The sequence below is a fragment of the Malania oleifera genome, chromosome 1 (genome assembly GCF_029873635.1).
Source record: "Malania oleifera isolate guangnan ecotype guangnan chromosome 1, ASM2987363v1, whole genome shotgun sequence".
In the NCBI taxonomy this organism is placed as follows: domain Eukaryota; kingdom Viridiplantae; phylum Streptophyta; class Magnoliopsida; order Santalales; family Ximeniaceae; genus Malania; species Malania oleifera.
The window spans coordinates 20,193,365-20,215,959 of NC_080417.1; the positions used below are offsets into that span (position 1 = coordinate 20,193,365).

Sequence of the window (22,595 nt, forward strand, 5' to 3'; positions counted from 1 at the left end):
AATCCATAAAATACTCTAGGGGTCATACAAAACATACCTAACTCGAAATCACTTACCCTGAATACTAAAGTACTGGATCTCCTCTACCTCGGAACTCACTCCGCTTGTCTGACTTGATTCCCTCTAATGTTTAAATTCTGGGTAAGACACCTCTCAGTAAGATGGAATAAATTATTGACATCGTTTGGAAACATGAGTTTTGATATATCATAACACATTCGTTTAAATAATTATATCAAGTGAGAAAAACATATAGATATGTATTCATATTTATATATATAAACATAATTTCATATGCTTTCGTTTCTTATATTCAGGTTCTAACTCATGAGTATCCACCAGTATATAACATAATGCGTCTATAACTCATGGTTGTTCATTTTTCATTTCATTTCTCATATTCATATTTTAGCTTATGAGTATCCACCAGTATATAACACTACACGTTTGTAACTCATGGTTGTTCATATTTTATTTCACTTTTCATAAACATGTTCTAACTTATGAACATCCACCAATATATAACACGACATTTCTATAACTCATGGTTGTTTATCATATCTGTAACATAATTATTGCATCTATAATGAGGAACCATCCTAAGGACATTCATGTCACATCATCATGTATTCACCCCACAAGATCGGGTTGTGTGGCTCGAAGGAAGGACCTAACCATGGTTGGCCTACTAGGTTAGATCAAAACTGTACACCTCTATAGTACAATTGGCCTACCCAATCCTGGTCCGGACCTTAGGGGGCAACTCTATTCTACACAAGCCTAATCGACTATCTCTACTACACTCTATCTAAGACGTGTGGTTGCACTAGCACATATGCTAACAATGGTACCGTACTCTCTGTATATCACTGATCCATCAAGGTTTGCATTTCCATATTTCTGTATTCATATTTCATCTTGTTTGTATATCTCATATCATCATTTTTCAGTGTAATCATATATTTCAGTATAAATCACATCCCTAGTATAAAATTGTTATTCCATATTCCTTATGTCACACAATTTTTACTGATAATTATAATATAATAATCACAGGGAAAATACTCATATTATAGTTTTTCCAAAACCATATATCTTGTTCTCATTTTTTGCATACTTTAAGTCAAACAGTTAATTTCCCAAAAATATATGTTATAATTTATTCCCCTTGCCTGCTTGCTGAGAGGGTACCTGCTACGATCTCTAAACCCATGCCCACGGCGTTCGGAGCTCAAAACCTTGAAATCATTTTCCCCCAGTTCAATCAACTCAACCCCAGAATTATAATCATTTAAACATCCCTAGGCCCATACACTCCATTTAATAAATTAAATTCTAAGAAGATAACATAGTTATCATCCTTACCTCAACTTTGTAGTGGTACCTAGAAACCTCAAAATACAAAACTGCTCCAATCAAATGGCGGAGAATCGTCGCGGGGATCCTGAAATGACATTTTCCAACTGATTCGGGCTTGATTCGAGAGAGAAATCGAAGCGAGAAGGAGGAAGGGTCACAACCCTAGAGAGGGAAGGAGAGAAATATGATATTCTCCTGAAAATGTGACTTGAATTCTTTATAGCCCATTGATCTGCAGCAAAACCATCTATGGTTTTCCTGAAACTGTCGACGGTTTTCTGGCCTCTCACCAAACCATCAATGGTTTGGTCTACAGCAAACCATCTTCCATCTTTTCTTTGTTTTTCTTATTATTTAAATTTTTTGAGTCTCTACATCCTCCCCTCCCTACAAAAATTTTATCCTCAAAATTTGCTATCTATCACTAGTGTAGTGACCTGAAAGTTATTGTTCAATTTCTCTGATACCATTTGTAATATCCTAAAAATTTCATATTACAATAATAACCGATTAGGACAGCGGAGCTTGTTGAATGCCAATTACCAGAGTGCTAAATTATCCCAATATAACAATATCTTCTATTACCTCACAAATTAAATTCCTACTGCTCAGAAGTCATTAAAAAAAATAAAATAATTCAATTCTAAATAAGACCTTCTAACCTGACATAAACACAAACCTTGTAAGCTAGTAAATTTGCTTACATTTGCAATAACTATGAAATCTAAACCGAGTTCCACCCATGCTTCACTGCACTACTATGATTACTGCTATCCTTCATGCGAATCTGTAAAATGTTAGAATTCTCTTGGGGTGAGTCATCCCCTTCTAAGACGGAAAGGATTATTATCAATGTGTGACAGTTGAGTTTTATGTGACAAAATATATATATATATCCACTGATTACTAAACTTTACCTGAACTATCATTAATGTTGTAGTCGCACTTTATATATCTGAGAATACATATTTCCTTTTTAAAACATATTTTACCACAATATTTAATCTGTGTTCATAAATCTATGTACGTGGTTAAATAACTGTAATTCAGTATAAAATCATATTTCTATATGTATTCATACTTAGTATAGAATCATATTTCTGTATATATAATCATAACCCTATATAACAATATTGCACCATAATGCTGCATAAAATTATCGTAACACAATTCTATAATAATCTTTCATAACATAATACTGTATAGCTCTGTCTTATCATTATACTATATAGAATTGTCATATCATAATATTGTTTAGAATTGTCATATCATAACTTTATAATAATCTAATATACATATCCTCATGCTGACCTATATACGAGAAGGATAACCTCATGCTAGCCTATATACAAGGAGTGACTTTGCTATACTCATCCTCATGCTGACTCGTATACGCGGAAGATACAACCTCATGCTGGCCTGTATACGAGGAGGAACTCTGCTATACATATCCTTATGCTGACCTGTACATGAGGAGGATAACCTCATACTGTACTGTATACTAGAAGGGACTCTACTATACTTATCCTCATGCTGACTCAAATACGAGGAGGATACAACCTCATGCTGGCCCATATATGAGGAGGGACTCTTCTATACACATCCTTATGCTGACCTGTATACGAGGAGGATAACCTCATACTGGCTCATATACTAGGAGGGACTTTGCTATACTCATCCTCATGCTGACCCGTATACGAGGAGGATACAACCTTATATTGACTCGTATATAAGGAGAGATTCTGGTATACTCATCTACATAACTCTATATACATTGTCTTTCATAACTGATCATGGCATAAAGCCGGCTGAACTGACACAACTCTTGGCCTGCTCAATTGACATACCATAATTTCCATATTTCATGATTTCACAATACCCACAACTCTATTTATCTATATACTCTTAACCCTGTATAAAACACAATCTAATATATATATATTCATGATTCTGTATAAAATCACATCTCTAGGTAAAACTTTCATGTCATAATACTGTATGAATCTAAACTTTACTGTTCAAATCCGTAAAATATTCTAACAAGTTTAGTTATGTTATATCACATTTATTTACTCATGTAACACAACTTGAGTGATATTTCATGTATAATAAAATACCTGGAATAACTATACTCTTCTGCTAAAAATAATCATATACCCAAAACCAAAAACCAAAACCAAAAACACTCAGTGCCCTACACTGTACAAGTCATTAGACATACACTGTCATTTACTTTTACTCTTATTAGTTCAATTCTAAGGTTCTGCTGAACAAGTATGGATAATTATGACGCATCTTATCCTCCAATTCCTATGAAACTTCTTCAACTGCGTGATTGCGCCAGAGTACTTTTACTAGTGGAATCCTTTTTATTTTTTTGCATAATTCCTGTTCCTTTCGATCCAGAATCTGCACTGGCACTTCTTTATATGATAGAGTATCCTTAGGCTCTAGTGCCTTATAATTGATCACATGGGACGGATCTAGAACGTACTTCCTCAACATAGGTACGTGGAATACATCATGGATTTTGGATAGTACCGGTGGTAACACTAACCTGTAGGAAATTGGACCCACTCTTTCCAATATCTCAAATGGTCCAATAAACCTAAGGCTCAGCTTACCCTTTTCCCCAAACCTCATAACTCCTCTCATTGATGCAACTTTCAAGAATACATGATCCTCCGCACTAAACTTTAGCTTTCATTGGTGGGTGTCAGCATAACTTTTTTGTCGACACTGAGCTGTTTTGATCCTATCTCGGATAAGTCTAATTTTTTTAGAGGTCTGTTAAACAAATTCTGGCCCCAAAACCTGCCTTTCACTAATTTCATCCCAATATAATAGAGATGGACACCTTTGACCATACAATGCTTCATATGGTGGCATTCCGATGCTGGCCTAGTAGCTATTATTGTAAGAAAATTCAACCAATGGCATAAAATGTATCCAACTACCTCCAAAGTCCAGCACACAAGCTCGCAGTATATCCTCTAGTATCTATATGGTCCTTTTTGTCTATCCATCAGTTTGAGGATGAAATGTTGGGCTGAACATCAACTGATGTATGGTTTTTTCTGTCTGTCCATTGGTCTGAGGATGAAATGTTGTGCTGAACATTAGCTGAGAACCTATGGCTCTTTACAAACTCCTCCAGAAATGAGATGTGAACCGTGAGTCTCGGTCCGATGCAATGGACACCGGCACGCCATGCAGTCTAACTATCTCTTGTATGTACAATTCTACCAGTCTACTCATGGAGTGGTTAATTCTAAAGAAGAAAATGGGCAGTCTTCGTCAATCGGTCAACGACTACCCAAATGGTGCCCTATCCATGCAATGCCAGCAGTAACCCTGTGACAAAATCCATAGAAATATGCTCTCACTTCTATTTAGGAATGTGAAGAGGTTGCAATGATCTCTCTAGTCTCTAATGCTCAGTTTTCACCTGTTGGCATGTCAAAAAATGCTCTACAAATTCAGTGATTTCTTTCTTCATGTTACTTCATAAAAAAGAATCCCAAAAATCCCTATACATCTTAGTGCTTCTAGGGTGCATTGTAGAAAGGGGTTGATGCGCTTCCTCTAGGATAATTCTCTTAAACTCAACATTAGTAGGTACACACAATCTGGTACGAAACCTCAAAGCTCCATCATCTTTGATATTAAACTCTGCTCCCTAACCATTTTGCACTTTATCCATAATTTTCATTAATTCCACATCTTTCATCTGAGCAGATTTAATTCTTTCTTGTAAAGTGGGCTGAAGTACTAGATTAGTAATGAGTGCCTGGTGATTTCCCTTTACTAACTCCTCACCAAGCCTTTGTAAATCCATTCTGATTGGATGCTGAGTCACCATTGCTGATATGGAAGAACCTACTGATTTCTGGGTCAAAGCATCAGCTACCACATGAGCTTTTCTTGGGTGGTAACTGATGGTGCAGTTATAATCTTTAATCAGTTCTAGCCACCTCCTTTGCTTCATATTTAATTCTTTTTATGTGAAAAAGTACTTCAGGCTCTTATGATATGTAAAGATCTCACACCTACTCTCATACAAATAATGCCTCTATATTTTCAATGCATAAACCACTGTTGCTAACTCCAGATCATGGGTAGAGTAATTCTTTTCATATTCTTTAAGCTACATGGAAGAAAAAGCTATAACTTTCCTTTGTTGCAACAGCACACAGGCAAGCTCTTTGTGTGATGCATCATTGTAGATTACAAAACCCTTTTCTCCTAAAGGAATTGTTAGAACCGGTGCAGTGATGAGTCGTTGCTTTAACTTCAAAAAACTTTGTTCATACTCATATGTCCATTCAAACTTCACACTTTTCCTAGTCAATTTTGTCAAAGGGCCTGACAATTTAGAGAAGCCTTCTACAAATCGGCGATAGTATCCTGCCAATCCCAAGAAACTCCTAACCTCTTGCACATTTTTTAGTCTTTCCCAATCCACTACCATTCTTAGATCCACAAAAATCCCACCCCTAGATATCACGTGTCCAAGGAAAATGACTTGCTTCAACCATAACTCACACTTCTTGAATTTGGCATACAACCTTCTTTCTCTCAGTACCTGAAGAACTATTCTCAAATGTTCCTCGTGCTCCTTGGGGCTATTTGAATACACCAGAATATCATCAATAAAAACCACAACGAACTATCCAGGTATTGATGAAAAACTCTATTCATCAAATCCATGAATACCGCAGGAGCATTTGTTAGTACGAACGACATAACCAAGAACTCATAATGGCCATACTGAGTGTGGAATTCTGTTTTCAGAATATCCTCTGCCATGACCTTCACTTGGTGGTACTCGGATCATAGATGAATCTTGGAGAAAGTTTGTGTCCCCTATTTCTCTATAGTTGATACACATTCTCATTGAACCATCTTTATTTTTCAAAAAAAATACCAGCGCTCCCCAGGGTGACACGTTGGGCCTGATAAACCTCTTGTCTAACAATTCCTGTAGCTATTCTTTCAAATCTTTTAGTTCTACCGATGCCATTCTGTATGGCTCTTTAGAAATCGGTGTTGTTCCTGGATTTAGGTCAATAGAAAACTCCACTGCACGATCAAGAGGCAATCCTAGAAAATCCTCTGAAAACACATCAAGAAAATCCCTCACTATTGGGATATTTTTCAACTTTAATTCCCCTTTCGGCGCTTGCTTTACATACGCCAGGTACCCTTGGCATCCCTCCATAAGCAACCTCCTTGCCTGAATGGATGATAATACTTGTGGTGGGGCATGCACACATGTCCTCACAAATCTGTACTCCTGCTCTCCTAGAGATCTAAATAATACCTCTTTCTGATAGTAGTCAATATTGGCATAGTTGGCAGCTAACCAATCCATTCTAAAAATCACCTCAAAACCATGCATGTATAAAACTACCAAGTTAGCTGGAAAAGAACCTCCTATGAATACTGACTGGGCAGTCTTTGAGTACCTTCCTACACAAAACTACAATCCCGGTCGGCGTAGCCACGGATAAACTGACATCTAGTGGTTGAGTTTTTATTCCATAGAACTTGATAGATCCCCAGGCTATGAAGCAGTGAGTCACCCTTGAATCAAATAAAACAATAGCCTTATATGACAAAATAGTAATAATACTTGTCATTACATCATCGCCACCTCAACATCTCTTGGTGTTAGAGCATAGACCCACGTTGGGGCAGTATTCCTTTGCTCATCGCCTCGGGGTGTTTGGTTATCTCCTTGATAAGATCTAAGAGCAGGTGCATTGCCCAGTGATGCACTACAGTCTTGAGTTATGTGTCCGGGTCGGCTGCATTGATAAAAAATCACCTCTCTGACCCGACATTCTCCTGGATGTCTCCTGTCGCACTTAGGACAGGGGGCTGCAATGGTCTACCCTGTACAACTCGGTCTCTTATCCCCTGTCTCTGATTTCCTCTGCCACCATGCCTCTTCCAAGGCCCCTGACTGGTACCTACTTGCAAATATGGAGGCGTAGGTCTCTTCCTTTGCCTCTGTGCCCCAGCACCTCTCTGTAGGCTGGTTTCAATCACCGTGGCTTTATCTACTAGTTCTGAAAAAGTCTGGATCTGGAAAGCTACTATATGCTCATAATTGGCTTGCCTCAGGCTACTCTCAAATTTCCTCGCCTTCTTTTCCTCATATGGCACAATGTATGGGGCAAAAAGAGATAGCTCGATGAATTTAGTGGCTTACTGTTGTATCATCATGTGTCCCTAGGTCAAATTCAAAAATTCTTTTGCTTTAACATTTTGGGTAGTAGTGGGAAAATATGGTTCGAAAAATATCACCTTGAAGTGGCTCTAGGTCATAGCTATAGGCATAGACCTTTGCTCCTCTAGCAATCTTGCGGATCTTCACCAACATTTAGCCTCCCCTGTCAACTTAAATGTCGCAAATAGAACTTTCTGCTCATCGGTGCAAGGGAGAATGCTGGAGGATTCATATGTGTAAACTGTTTAATCTTGTAGTCCCATTTCCTTGAATTCCTAGCCATTTCTGCTATCACTTGCTGGGTGACACTACGTGGCACTGCAATAGAATCTCCGCCTCCCAAATTAGAAGGGCCTGCTTCATCACCATCGCCAACATTCGTATTGCTATTCCTAGGGTCCATCCCTGAAAATGGCACAAAATGGTCTTAGAACTCTATCACCATAACGCAGCTAATACACTACTCATACTAAGAACCATAAGATATTCTCCTATAATCATTCATCTTAACGTTCTCATTCCCAATTTAAGATTCAGTCTTCCAAGAACGGACGATAGTTTACCATGACTTTCCTGAAATTGTTACCCCAAGAAAATCACAGAAACCACCACGGAATTTCTTGCCTCCAGGTTGCATGATAGAACCCTAAATTCCAGTCTCATCCTCCAACAATGACTGACTCAAAAACCAGTCTACCCATCTCCTATTCTCATCAAAATTCGTTCTTATACTCTGGTACTGTATTCCGCTGAAGTCTGCAAAACCTAACAACTTAGGCTCTGATACCAAAATGTGATGCCCCCATTTTCCTACCATTTATTCTTAACAATAATAAACAATAATCAATCATCTATCAAACATCTATGATACCATGAAAACAATGTCAACCTGGTCCATAGTGGAATACTGGGGATATATTTGCTAAAAAATACACACTATCCATGCAGCGAAATACATAAAGTGTTTGAGTCCCATATACAATACTAAAGTTTTATAACCTCCACACATATACAGATACATCCTAAAAAATCCATAAAATATTCTAGGGGTTATACAAAACATTTTCCCAACTCAAAATCACTTACCCTGAATACTAGGGTACTAGATCTCCTTTACCTTGGAGCTCGCTCCGCTTATTTAACTTGATTTCCTGTAATGTTTAAATTCTAGGTGAGACACCTCTCATTAAGATGGAATAAATTATTGACAGTGTGTGGCAACATAAGTTTTGATATATCATAACACAGTTGTTTAAATAATTATATCAACTGAGAAAAACATACAGATATGTACTTATACATATATATATATATATATATATATATATATACATATATATAAACATAGTTTCATAAGTTTTCATTTCTAATATTCAGGTTCTAGCTCATGAGTATCCACCAGTATATAACACAACGCGTCTGTAACTCATGGTTGTTCATTTTTCATTTCACTTTTCATAACATGTTCTAACTCATGAGCATCCACTAGTATATAACACAATGCATCTGTAGCACATGGATGTTTATCATATATGTACCTTAATTATCACGTCCATAATGAGGAACCATCCTAAGGACATTCATGTCACATCATTATGTATTCACCCCACATGACCGGTTGTGCGGCTTGAAGGGGGGACTTAACTGTGGTTGGCCTACCAGGTTAGATAAAAAAATATACGTGTCTATAGTACGATTGGCCTACTTAATCTTAATCCTGACCACAGGGGGTAACTCTACTCTTCACATGCCCAATTGATTATCTCTACCACACTCTATCTAAGACGTGTGGTTGCATTAACATATATGCTAGCAACAGTACCGTGCTCTCTATATATCACTGATCCATCAGGTTTCTCGTTTCAACATTTTTGAATTCATATTTCATCATGTATGTATATTTCATATCATCATTTCTCAGTGTAAATCATATATTTCAGTATAAATCACATCCCCAATATAAAACTATTATTCCATATTCCTTACGCCACACAATTTTTGACTGATAATCATAGTATAATAATCACAAGGAAAATACCCATATCATAGTTTTTCCAAAACCATATACCATGTTCTCATTTTCACATACTTTAAGTCAACTGGTTAATTTCCCTAAAATATATGTTATAATTTATTCCCCTTACCTGCCTATTGAGAGGGTGCCTGCTAAGATCTCTAAACCCACGCCTGCAACGTTCGGAGTTCAAAACCCTGAAATTATTTTTCCCCACCTCAATCAACTCAACCCCAGAATTATAATCATTTAAATATCCCTAGGCCCATACACTGCATTTAATCAGTTAAATTCTAAGCAGATAACACAGTTATCATCCTTACCTCAACTTTGGAGTGGTGCCTGGAGACCCCAAATTACAAAACTACTTCAATCAAATGATGGAGAATCATCACTGAGATCTCAAAATGATATTTTCCAACTGATTTGGACTTGATTCGGGAGAGAAATCGAAGAGAGAAGGAGGGAGGGTCACAGCCCTAGAGAGAAAAGGAGAGAAATATGATTTTCTCCCAAAAATGTGACTTGAATTCCTTATATATCCCACTGACCTACAACAAAACCGTCGATGATTTTCTTGAAACCATAGATGGTTTGGTTTTTAACCAAACCTATTTTCACCATTTTACCTTTACCTGGTTGCGTAACTCGAAACTGTTGATGATTTTCTAACCTCACACCAAACCGTTGATAGTTTGCTCTACACCAAACCATCTTCCATCTTTTCTTTGTTTTTCTTATTATTTAAATTTTCTAGATCTCTACAACATGACTAGTGGTCAAAGGCTTCAAATAGATAAAAGGCATTAACTTCTTAGAAGTATTCTCACCGGTTTTGAAACACATGACCATTTGGTCAATTTTGAGCATTGTTGTAGCAAAGAATCTACACCTAGAGCAGTTAGATGTAAAAACTCCTTTCCTCCATGGTTGTAGTAACCGGGAAAAAAATAAAATTTAAAAAATAATAATAATAAAATAAAATTAATAAATTAAATTAACAAGTAAAATGAATAGTATGATAAGGAACAAATATATATATATATATATATATATATATATATATATAAAGTGTGAAAGCTTCTTCAAAAAGCTTTACTTTAATTAATGTTTACTATTATATATATATATAATAACACAAGCTTCTTCAAGAAGCTTTGAAAGTTAAAATCCAAATTGAATTGGATTTTTGGTGTGCGTAAGTGCACTCTCTCTCTCTCTCTCTCTCTCTCTCTCTCTCTCTCTCTCTCTCTCTCTCTCTCTCTCTCTCCAACGACTCTCTCTCTCTCTCTCATCGATACCTGGCTAGTATTACGCCGGATCGACAAACCGAAGCCACCACGATGCTCTTGGCAAAGTTCTCTACAAGTCCGTCGAAACGGATCGTCAGGGAAACGAAATTGGATTTCATCCCAAATCCAAGGTAAGGCTTTATATTCAATATTTGGATTTTTGACAGTTGAAGAAAGTGATATACGCGTAAAAATACTGAACTTTAATACTGAAAATTTTCAGTTCCAGGGTGTTGATTGGGAACGTTGGGAATCATCCCTAAGTTGAGGTAAAACTTTTTAAGTCGGATTTGACTTAGTGGTAGTTATAGAAAATGTTGTACGTACGAAAATACTAAACTTTAATTCTGCGAGTTTTCATTTTCAGGGTGTTGAGTTGAGAACCTTGTGGGTACGGGGAAAATTTTCTTAGGGGCTTTTCAGGAATCAGGTAAGGAAATAAACTAAGCTAGTTTTGTTTTGAGAAAATGTATGTATATATATGTAACATCTGGTTTCAGGAAAAATAAATATATTTATATATATGATTTATATTTGAAAAATACTGTTTAAATGATGATATGTTGAATACGTGGAAAATTTGTTTAGTGTGGCATGAGTATAAAAATGTTGTGAAATACTGTTTTTTGGGAATGGGGACGATATGGATTTCTATGATGGAAAACCGGCGTACGGGCTGAGATATATATATATATATATATGTGATTTGCCGGCGTACGGGCCGTGCTATGTGGATGAGATTTGCCAGCGTACGGGCTGTGCTACGTGATTTGCTGGCGTACGGGCCGAGCTATGTGATTTTCCAGCATACGGGCTGTGTTATGTGATTTTCTGGCGTACGGGCCGAGCTATGATAAAATGTGAAATACTGCCGTACGGGTCGATGATTTTCATGATATATGTATATGTGAAAAATAATATGAATGATTTGGTAATTAATGATATGAGTTATCCATGTATCACGATTTTAGTATATGTATATGATAGCAGAACCTGGTTGGCTTGGTTTAGGCTAGCACTTGCACGGTACCGTTGGTATGTGTCCATGGTCCTCGTGATCACGATATCTGTGTTAACGCCGCTGTACGGAGTGGTGTGAGATTGGATGGTCGATGTGATTATTTTCAAGAAGTGTGCTGTTATTGCTCCTAGTGTACGGACCAGTATGGGTAGAACCATCGGACCTACAGACTATTGTTTGACTTGGCAGTGGTCGGCCAACCATTGTCAGGTCTTGCTTTCGGGCTACACAACCCATTCATGTGGGGGTAATACATGACAACAGCTAACTAACCTACTAGGATTGTTTTATGTTATTATTAGTGTATAAGATGAGATATGTTTATGAAAATGCAGTATATTCTGCTATGTGTTGATATATATGTATGTTTTCCTAGATTTGATAAACAGTATTGAATATGTTATGTATGGTATATGTAGAACACATAAAACTCATGTTGCCACACACTGGTATTAGTTTATTTCCCTTACTGAGAGGTGTCTCACCCCTAAATCTTATTAACTTTTCAGGAGCTCCGGATAGGAGAGCGGGAAAAGCTCTGCTGATATAGTACGGTCTATCTACCCTTTTTGAAGGGTAAGTTTTGTAGGGACCGTTAGATTTTATGTGAAATGTCCCTAGGTTTTATTTTTGGGATGTATATATGAAAATACAGTGATTGTAGTAACTCTGGTATATTGTGGTATATGGTGTTGAGATGTACATGTTTGTATATTTTCTGCTGCTAGGGCTTCTGCTTTATGCTTTGATATATCCCTGGTGCCCACGGGCCCAGGTGGATTGTGACCTGCTGAGTTGGAATATATGATGTGATGATAATTTATTTATTAAAAAAAAAATATATGTGAAAAAGGAGCAGGTCGTTACAGTTGGTATCAGAGCCTAGGTTGCTAGGTTCTGTAGTCTTTAGAGTGCAGCAGGAACAACACCAGAGTTTAGGAAATGATTTGAGGTTTTGTTCTACGGTCTAGAGGCAGGACTTCCGTGGTAGTTTTTGTATTTTTCCTGGGGTGACGATTTCAGGAAAATCATAGTAAGCTATTGTTGGGTTGTGTTCCTAGAATGTAGGACTGGGGATTAACAATGAGTTAGAAATGTTGAGATGAGTGGTGAGGATAGGTGGGTAAATTATGAGGATAAGATTACTGAATTGCAACTGCTATTTTCCAGGATGGATCCAGAAGGAAATAGTGCCCATGCGAGTGGCAGTGATGGAGCAGGTCCATCAGGTGCAGCTAGGACCGACTCTGATGCGGTATTACGTAGCATGGCTCAGCAGGTTATGGCTGAGATTGCTAGGAGTTCGAGGGAGCAGAGTGGTCCATCTACAGGCCATGGGTGCACTATAGAGAAATTTACAAAGATGAATCCTCCGGCGTTCTCAGGTGGAGTTGATCCTATAGCTGCTGAGAACTGGATGCAGGAGATTGAGAAAATCTTGACTGTGCTGCAATGTACTGAGGACAGAGGGTCCTCTTTGCCACCTATAAATTGATAGGAGAGGCTGAGAGGTGGTGGACTGTGGTGAGACTATTAGAGCAGCAGAGGGTGACTCCAATAGCTATGACATGGGACCGGTTTAAAGATATGTTCTTTGACAAATATTTTCCAGCTACTTTGAGGGAGGCTAAGGTAGAAGAGTTCCTGAGTCTGAAGCAGGGATAACTATCCGTCCAGTAGTATGCAGCACGTTTTATCGAGCTCTCTCGATTCGCCCCATACATTGTTCCTGATGAGGTGAAGAAGGTGAGGCAGTTTGAGAGAGGCTTGAGGCGGAGTATATTTAGGCAGGTGGTGGTGTTGCAGATCCAGGACTTCGCTGAGTTGGTCGATAGGGTAGCCTTGGCAGAGATTGGTGAGCGTCTTGATGCTGATGAGCCGGGACAGAGGAAGAGATCTGCATCTACAAGCTACCAGCAGGGTCACAGGCCGGGTCAGTGGAGGAGAGGTAATCATGGTAGAGGGCGGAGACAGGAGACGGGAGGATGCCAGGTGCAGACAGGGCAGGGTCCTCTAGTTTGTCAGACTTGTGGTAGGAGGCACTGGGGAGAGTGTCGAGCTGGTGGTGTAGTGTGCTACTGCTGCTATAGATCGGGACATATAGTGCGAGATTGTCCTACCCCGCCAGATGCAGCTCCAGTGTGTTATCACTGCGGTAGATCGAGGCACATGGTACGAGACTGCCCTACTCCACTAGATGCAGTTCCAGCTCCTAGACCATACTGGGGAGGTTATCAGGCATCACGAGGGGGCCAACAGAGGAATAAGGCTCCAGCCAGGGTGTTTACTCTGACGCCGGGTGAGGCTGAGGCGTCAGGTGACGTGGTGATAGGTATGGTCATTATGCTTTCTTTTAAAGTTATTGCATTATTTGATTCAGGAGCTACACACTCGTTGTGTCCTTGGGGTGTATTAAATTATGTGAGGCTGAAACACAATCATTAGATGTTGAACTGTTGGTATCTACACCGACTGGGTCGGTAGTGAGGTGTGGTAGGGTGCTCCGCGATTGCCCAGTAGAGATTCAGGGGAAAACATTGTCTGCTGATTTGATAGTGTTAGACATGCATGAGTTTGACATTATATTTGGCATGGATTGGCTAGCAGCTAATTTTGCTAGCATAGATTGTTGTGCATGAGAGGTGATATTTAGACCCCCAGGGGAAGCAGAATTCAAGTTTGTAGGGTTGCGTGTACAATCCCCGCCTTAGCTAGTTTCAGCTATTCAGGCCAGGAGACTACTGCTGAGTGGTTGTCAGGGGTTTGTGGCGGTTGTGAAAGAGATGTCAGAGAATGAGTCGAAACTTGCTAGCACGCTTGTAGTGAAGGAGTTTGTGGATGTTTTTCCAGATGAGTTACCAGGCTTGCCACCCGACCGTGAGGTGGATTTCTCTATTGATCTACCTCCCGGTACAGCGCCAATTTCTTAAGTACCTTATCGAATGGCGCCAGTGGAGTTAGCAGAATTGAAGAATCAGTTGCAAGATTTGCTAGATAAGGGCTTCATACGGCCCAGTGTATCTTCGTGGGGAGCTCCAGTTTTATTTGTGAAAAAGAAAGATGGGACTATGAGGATGTGTATAGACTATAGGGAGATAAATAAAGTGACAATCAAGAATAGGTATCCTCTATCTCGTATCGATGATTTGTTTGACCAGCTCCAGGGTACACGGGTGTATTCGAAGATTGACCTCAGATCTGGCTACCATCAGGTGAAGGTGAAAGCAGAAGACGTCTCAAATACGGCCTTCAGGACTAGGTATGGGCATTACGAGTTTCTAGTGATGCCGTTTGGTTTGACGAATGCTCCTGCGGTATTTATGGACTTGATGAATAGAGTCTTCCACCAATACCTAGACCAGTTTGTTGTTATTTTTATTGATGATGTACTGGTCTATTCTAGGAACTATGAGTAGCATGAGACGCACTTGAGGCAGGTTTTGCAGACACTTCGGGAAAAGAAGTTGTACGCCAAGTTCAGTAAATGTGAATTTTGGCTGGAGAAGGTCGTGTTCTTGGGGCATGTTGTATTTGGAGACGATATTTCTGTGGATCCTAGCAAGATTGAGGCTGTAGTGAATTGGGCTAGACCGAGAAATGTCCATGAGATCAGGAGTTTCTTGGGGCTAGCAGGCTATTACCGTCGTTTTGTTGAGGGATTCTCAACTTTGTTAGGGCCCTTGACACGACCGACGAGGAAGAATGTTAGATTTGAGTGGGACGATAGTTGTGAGCAGAGTTTTCAGGAGCTGAAGCAGAGACTAGTCACAGCACCAGTGTTGATCATCCCATGTGGGGGTGAAGAGTTTACCATTTACAGTGATGCGTCCTTGAAGGGACTTGGCTGTGTATTAATGCAGCATGGCAGGGTAGTGGCGTATGCATCCAGACAATTAAAAGAATATGAGAAGAACTACCCTACCTATGATCTTGAGTTGGCTGCAGTGGTACATGCACTGAAGATTTGGAGGCATTACCTGTACGGTGAGCAGTGTGAGATCTTCTCCGACCATAAAAGTTTGAAGTATTTCTTTACGCAGAAAGAACTGAATATGAGGCAGAGAAGGTGGTTGGAGCTGATTAAGGATTTTGATTGTACCATTAGTTATCACCTAGGGAAAGCAAACGTGGTAGCTGATGCATTGAGCAGGAAATCCAGGGAGCCAGTGTTGGCAGCTATGGGGATCCAGCATCCGATCATAATGGATCTAGAGAGACTCGGCATAGAGTTGGTGAAGAGTGATCTCCCAGTATGTATTGCCAGCCTAGTGGTACATCCTATCCTACAAGAGAGAATTAAAGCTGCCCAGAAGGAAGATCCAGAGCTAGTGAAGGTGATAGACAGAGTACAGAGTGGGCAGGGGGAGGAGTTCAGTATCGCAGATGATGGAGCTTTGCGATTCCATTCCAGATTATGTGTTTCTGCCGATACTGAGATCAGGAAGACTATTCTAGAGGAGGCTCACAGATCTTTGTATACAGTTCATCCCGGTAGTACGAAGATGTACAGAGATCTGCGAGAGTCATACTGGTGGAGTGGTATGAAGAGAGAGATTGCCAAGTATGTAGTGCAGTGTTTGACGTGCCAGCAGGTAAAGGCTGAGCACAAGAGACCGGCAGGGCAGTTGCAGCTGTTATTCATCCCGGAGTGGAAGTAGGATCACATATCGATGGACTTCGTGTCAGGACTGCCGACGACGTTACATGGTCATATGCCATCTGGGTGATTGTTGATCGATTGACGAAGACTGCCCACTTTATTCCCATCAAGATCAGCTACTCCCTCAGCCGTTTAGCGGAGATTTACATTCAGGAGATAGTACGTTCTCATTGGGTACCTGTATCTATTGTGTTGGATCGAGACCCATGATTCACATCACGATTTTGGAGGAGTCTACAGGAGACTCTGGGGTCTCAGTTATCGTTTAGTACGGCATTTCATCCTCAGTCAGACGGGCAGACTGAGAGAACGATACAGATATTAGAGGACATGCTCAGAGCGTGTGTACTAGACTTTGGGGGTAGTTGGACCCAGTTCATGCCATTAGTAGAATTTGTGTATAATAACAGTTATCAGTCTAGCATTGGCATGGCACCATTTGGGGCTCTGTACGGTAAGAGATGCCGTTCTCCTTTGTTTTGGGATGAAGTGGGTGAGCGGCGAGTAGTGGGGCCAGAGCTGGTTCAGCAGGCGTGTGATAAAGTTCGTCTTATCAGGGACAGGATCAGTGCAGCTCAGAGTCGACAGAAGAGTTATGCCGACTATCGTTGCAGGAATTTAGAGTTTGACGTAGGTGATCACGTATTTTTGAAGATAGCTCCAATGAAAGGGGTTATGTGATTTGGGAGGAAGGGTAAACTTAGTCCTAGGTTTATCGGTCCATTTGAGATTCTAGATAAAGTGGGACTGCTAGCCTACAAGCTAGCTTTGCCACCTGTATTGTCCAGGATTCACAACGTATTTCATGTTGCTATGTTGAGGAAATACGTCCCAGACCCTTCTCATGTCATCAATTATGATGAGTTGGAGCTTAGTGATTCACTGGGATATGAGGAGGTACCAGTACAGATTATGGATAGGAAAGTGCAAGAGTTACGTAATAGGACGATTCCTCAAGTAAAAGTCTTGTGGAGGAATCATGCAGTAGAAGAGGCTTCTTGGGAGTCCGAGGAGTAGATGAAGCAGAGGTATCCGCATTTATTTCAAGAAGTCTGAGTGAATAAATGTAAATAGTTAAGTAGTTTTCTGTTGCAGGTACATGTAATGGTTGAATAGTGTAGTACTTTAGTTTTGGGAGAATGGTTTTCTTTTGTATATGTAATCTTCCAAGACTCGAAATGTAACCACGGTATTCCTCCGCCATAAGTGAGGGTAGGTAATAAAATGAGTAGACCCTTTTTCTTGATTAAAGGATGGCGAGTTACGGAAACAGTAAATTTCGAGGATGAAATTCTTTTAAAGGGGGAGGAATGTAGTAACTGGGAAAAAAATAAAATTTTTTTAAAAATAATAATAATAAAATAATAAAATAAAATTAATTAATTAAATTAACAAGTAAAATGAATAGTATGATAAGGAACAAATATATATATATATATATATATATATATATAAAGTGTGAAAGCTTCTTCAAGAAGCTTTACTTTAATTAATGTTTACTATTTTATATATATATATATATATATATATATATATATATATATATATATATAAAATAACACAAGCTTCTTCAAGAAGCTTTGAAAGTCAAAATCCAAATTGAATTGGATATTTGGTGTGCATGAGTGCACTCTCTCTCTCTCTCCTCTCTCTCTCTTTCTCTCTCTATCTATCTCTCTCTCTCTCTCTCTCTCTCTCTCCTACGACTCTCTCTCTCTTTGATTCCTGGCTAGTTTTACGCCGGATCGACAAACCGAAGCCACCACGATGCTCTTGGCGAAGTTCTCTACAAGTCTGCCGAAACGGATCGTCAGGAAAAAAACAAAGTTGGATTTCATCTAAAATCCAAGGTAAGGCTTTATATTCAATATTTGGATTTTTGACAGTTGAAGAAAGTGATATACGCATAAAAATACTGAACTTTAATACTGAAAATTTTCAGTTCTAGGGTGTTGATTGGGAACATTGGGAATCATCTCTAAGTTGAGGTAAAACTTTCTAAGTCGGATTTGACTTAGTGGTAGTTATAGAAAATGTTGTACGTACGAAAATACTAAACTTTAATTCTACAAGTTTTCATTTCAGGATGTTGAGTTGAGAACCTTGTGGGTACGGGGAAGATTTTCTTAGGGGCTTTTCAGGAATCAGGTAAGGGAATAAACTAAGCTAGTTTTGTTTTGAGAAAATGTATGTATATATATGTAGCATCTAGTTTCAGGAAAAATAAATATATTTATATATATGATTTATATTTGGAAAATACTGTTTAAATGATGATATGTTGAATACGTGGAAATTTTGTTTAGTGTGGCATGAGTATAAGAATGTTGTGAAATACTGTTTTCTGGGAATGGGGACGATATGGATTTCTATGATGGAAAACCGGCGTACGGGCTGAGATATATATATATATATATATATATGTGATTTGCCGGCGTATGGGCCGTGCGATGTGGATGAGATTTGCCAGCGTACGGGCTGTGCTATGTGATTTGCTGGCGTACGGGCAGAGCTATGTGATATGCCAGCATACGGGCTATGTTATGTGATTTGCCGGCGTACGGGCCGAGTTATGATAAAATGTCAAATACTGGCGTACGGGCCGATGATTTTCATGATATATGTATATGTGAAAAATGATATGAATGATTTGATAATTAATGATATGAGTTATCCATGTATCACGATTTTAGTATATGTATATGATATCAGAACCTAGTTGGCTTGATCTAGGCTAGCACTTGCACGGTACCGTTGCTATGTGTCCATGGTCCTCGTGATCATGATATCTATGTTAACGCCGCTGTACGGAGTGGTGTGAGATTGGATGGTCAATGTGGTTATTTTCAAGAAGTGTGCTGTTATCGCCCCTGGTGTACGGACCAGTCTGGGTAGACCCATTGAATTTACAGACTACTGTTTGACTTGGAAGTGGTTGGCCAACCATTGTCAGGTCCCGCCTTCGGGCCACACAACCCAGTCATGTAGGGGTAATACATGACAACAGCCAACTAACCTACCAGGATTGTTTTATGTTGTTATTATTGTATGAGATGAGATATGTTTATCAAAATGCAGTATATTCTGCTATGTGTTGATATATATGTATGTTTTCCTAGATTTGATAAACAGTATTGAATATGTTATGTATGGTGTATGTAGAACACAGAATACTCATGTTGCCACACACTGGTATTAGTTTATTTCCCTTACTGAGAGGTGTCTCACCCCTAAATCTTATTAACTTTTTAGGAGCCCCGGATAGGAGAGCGGGAAAAGCCCCGCTGATATAGTACGGTTTATCTGCCCTTTTTGAAGGGTGAGTTTTGTAGGGACAGTTAGATTTTGTGGGAAATGTCCCTAGGTTTTATTTTTGGGATGTATATATGAAAATACAGTGATTGTAGTAACTCTGGTATATTGTGGTATATGGTGTTGAGATGTACATGTTTGTATATTTTCTGCTGCTAGGATTTCTGCTTTATGCTTTGATATATATCCCTGGTGCCCACGGGCCTAGGTGGATTGTGACCTGCTGAGTTGGAATGTATGATGTGATGATAATTTATTTATTAAAAAAAATATATATGTGAAAAAGGAGCAGGTCGTTACAATGGTGATCTAGAGGAGGAGATATACATACATCAATTTGAAGGCTTTGTAGAGAAAGACAAAGAAAAACTTGTTCACAGGTTGAATAAGTGTATGTATGGTTTGAAATAGGGTCCAAGGCAGTGGTATAAGAAATTTGACGACTTCATGCAAAAGAAGGACTACCGAAAGTGCAATGTTGAGCATTGTTGCTACTTCAAGAGGTATAAATCAAGTTACATAATTCTTTTGCTTTATGTTGGTTACATACTAGTTAGAGGACCAGATATGGATGAGATCGAAAAATTAAAAAAGTAGTTGTCCACTGAATTTGAGATGAAATACTTGGGCCAACAAAGCAGATGCTTAGGATGAGAATCACTAGAGACAGAAAGGAGGGAATCCTAGAATTTTCCTTCGCCGAGTAAACTAGGTGGGTTCTCAGAATTTTCAATATATATAAGTGATTCTAAGGTAGTTAGCATACCATTAGCCAGCCATTTCAAATTATCAAAGACTTTGTCTCTAGAGTCAGAGGAAGAGAAGAAAGAAATGGGCAATATCTCATATGCTTTAGTTGTAGGTAGTTTGATGTACGCCATGGTTTACACGAGATCACATCTCAGTTATGAAGTGGGAATCGTCTGCAGATTCATGTCGAATCCAAGAAAAATTCATTGGGAAGTAGTCAAATGGATATTAAGATATCTTCGAGGTGCAATTAACAATTACTTATGCTTTGGTAAAAGTGATTTGACATTGAATGGATAAGTAGACACAGACTTTGCTAGCAAAATAGATCACTGAAGAAGTACTACTCAATATGTCTTCACAGTAGGTTCTTTTATCGTTAGTTGGGTATCATAAATACAGAAGATCATTGTTCTATCCACTACAGAGGTAGAGTATGTAGGCATGACAGAAGCCAGCAAAGAGATGATTTGACTACGAGATTTGTTGACAGAGTTGGGTTTCAAGTAGATGAAGAATGTTTTTCATAGTGACAATTAGAGCGTCATACACTTGGCGAAGAATTAAGCATTCCACTCAAAGACCAAGCTCATCGGACTCCGCGATCACTTCATTAAAACTTTTCTAGATGAAGTGGTGTTAGCAGTTAAAAAGATCCTTGACAGCAGAAGCTCGGCAGAAATATTGACAAAGATAGTGACTATAGAGAAATTGGACCTATGCTCAAATTTCCAAGGTTATTGAGTCTTTAAGATAAACGACATGGGGCTTGATGTAAAAAACTGTCTAGTAAGAGAACCTTCTAAGAGTTCATTTGTTTTGGTGGTGTAGTTAAATTAGATTAGATTATGCACACTTGGCCTATGTTTGGTGCAACACATACAAGCACGGGATAGGATTGACTTGCCAATGGTGAGGATTGTAAGACATTTACATGGTATAGGACTAGCCAGTCTCCCTTGAGGCCGAGAATGGCTAAGCAATCTTAGTAACCAAAAGTATTGGACTTATCTCCTTTCCTTTTTTTTCTTTTTCTTTGTCATGTTGTTCTTTCCATTAATTAGGTTATTTTGGTCAAATAAAAAATTATACTATCATTTATAAATGACAATCTATACATAGATAAGGATAAATATCATAAGCAATAAATCTAGTACTATAATTAGCCCAAACAATTCCTGCAAACCCTTGCCTTGGAACAAATGCACCCTAATCCCTAGTTTGCTTTACGGAATCAGGTTTGGAAAGAAATCAAATTTTAGGAATGGAATCGTACTTTTGCGTTTGGTTTGTAGAATTAAGAATGGCATCATATTCTGACCGGAATGCAATTCTTGCGAATGGGGGAATCATAATTCTTGCTCAAATAGGTCAGAATCGATCTTCATTTCATGGAATTAGACTCACTTTATAATAAAAAAAAATATCTTAAAACAACAATAATTGTTAATAATACTAATTATTATAACTGTTATTATAAAAATAATAACAACTATTGGTAATTGCACTAACAAGAAAATAAATTTTTATTATAAAGTAATAATAACAACAAGAAAAAAATTTAATACTAAAAAAGTCAAAATAGTAATTATTTTAATGATAATAATTATTATAAAAAAATAAAAAATAATAACAAATAATAATAACTACTATAAAAATAATATTTATTACTTTAAAATAATGATAACAACAAGAGCAATAATAATAAAAAGGAAAAACAATAATAATTATTTTAAGGATAATAACTATTATAAAAACAATTAAAATTGTAATTACACTAATAATAATCACTATCATAAAAATAATAAATAAAAAAAAACAACAATAAATAATAATACTAATTGTAATTATTATAAAAACAATAACAACTAATTATAATTATAATAACAATAATAATAACTAATAATAAATTAATTACAATTAAAATTATATTAACAACAAGAAGTCAATAA

General features: G+C 38.2%; 1 protein-coding gene across 1 annotated transcript in view; it reads right to left on the reverse strand.

The window, feature by feature from the left end:
• The window catches only part of LOC131159613 (patatin-like protein 1), a 36,526-nt gene that overhangs the window by 5,926 nt on the left and 8,005 nt on the right, over positions 1–22,595 (reverse strand). The gene's annotated exons all lie outside the window — the stretch shown is intronic.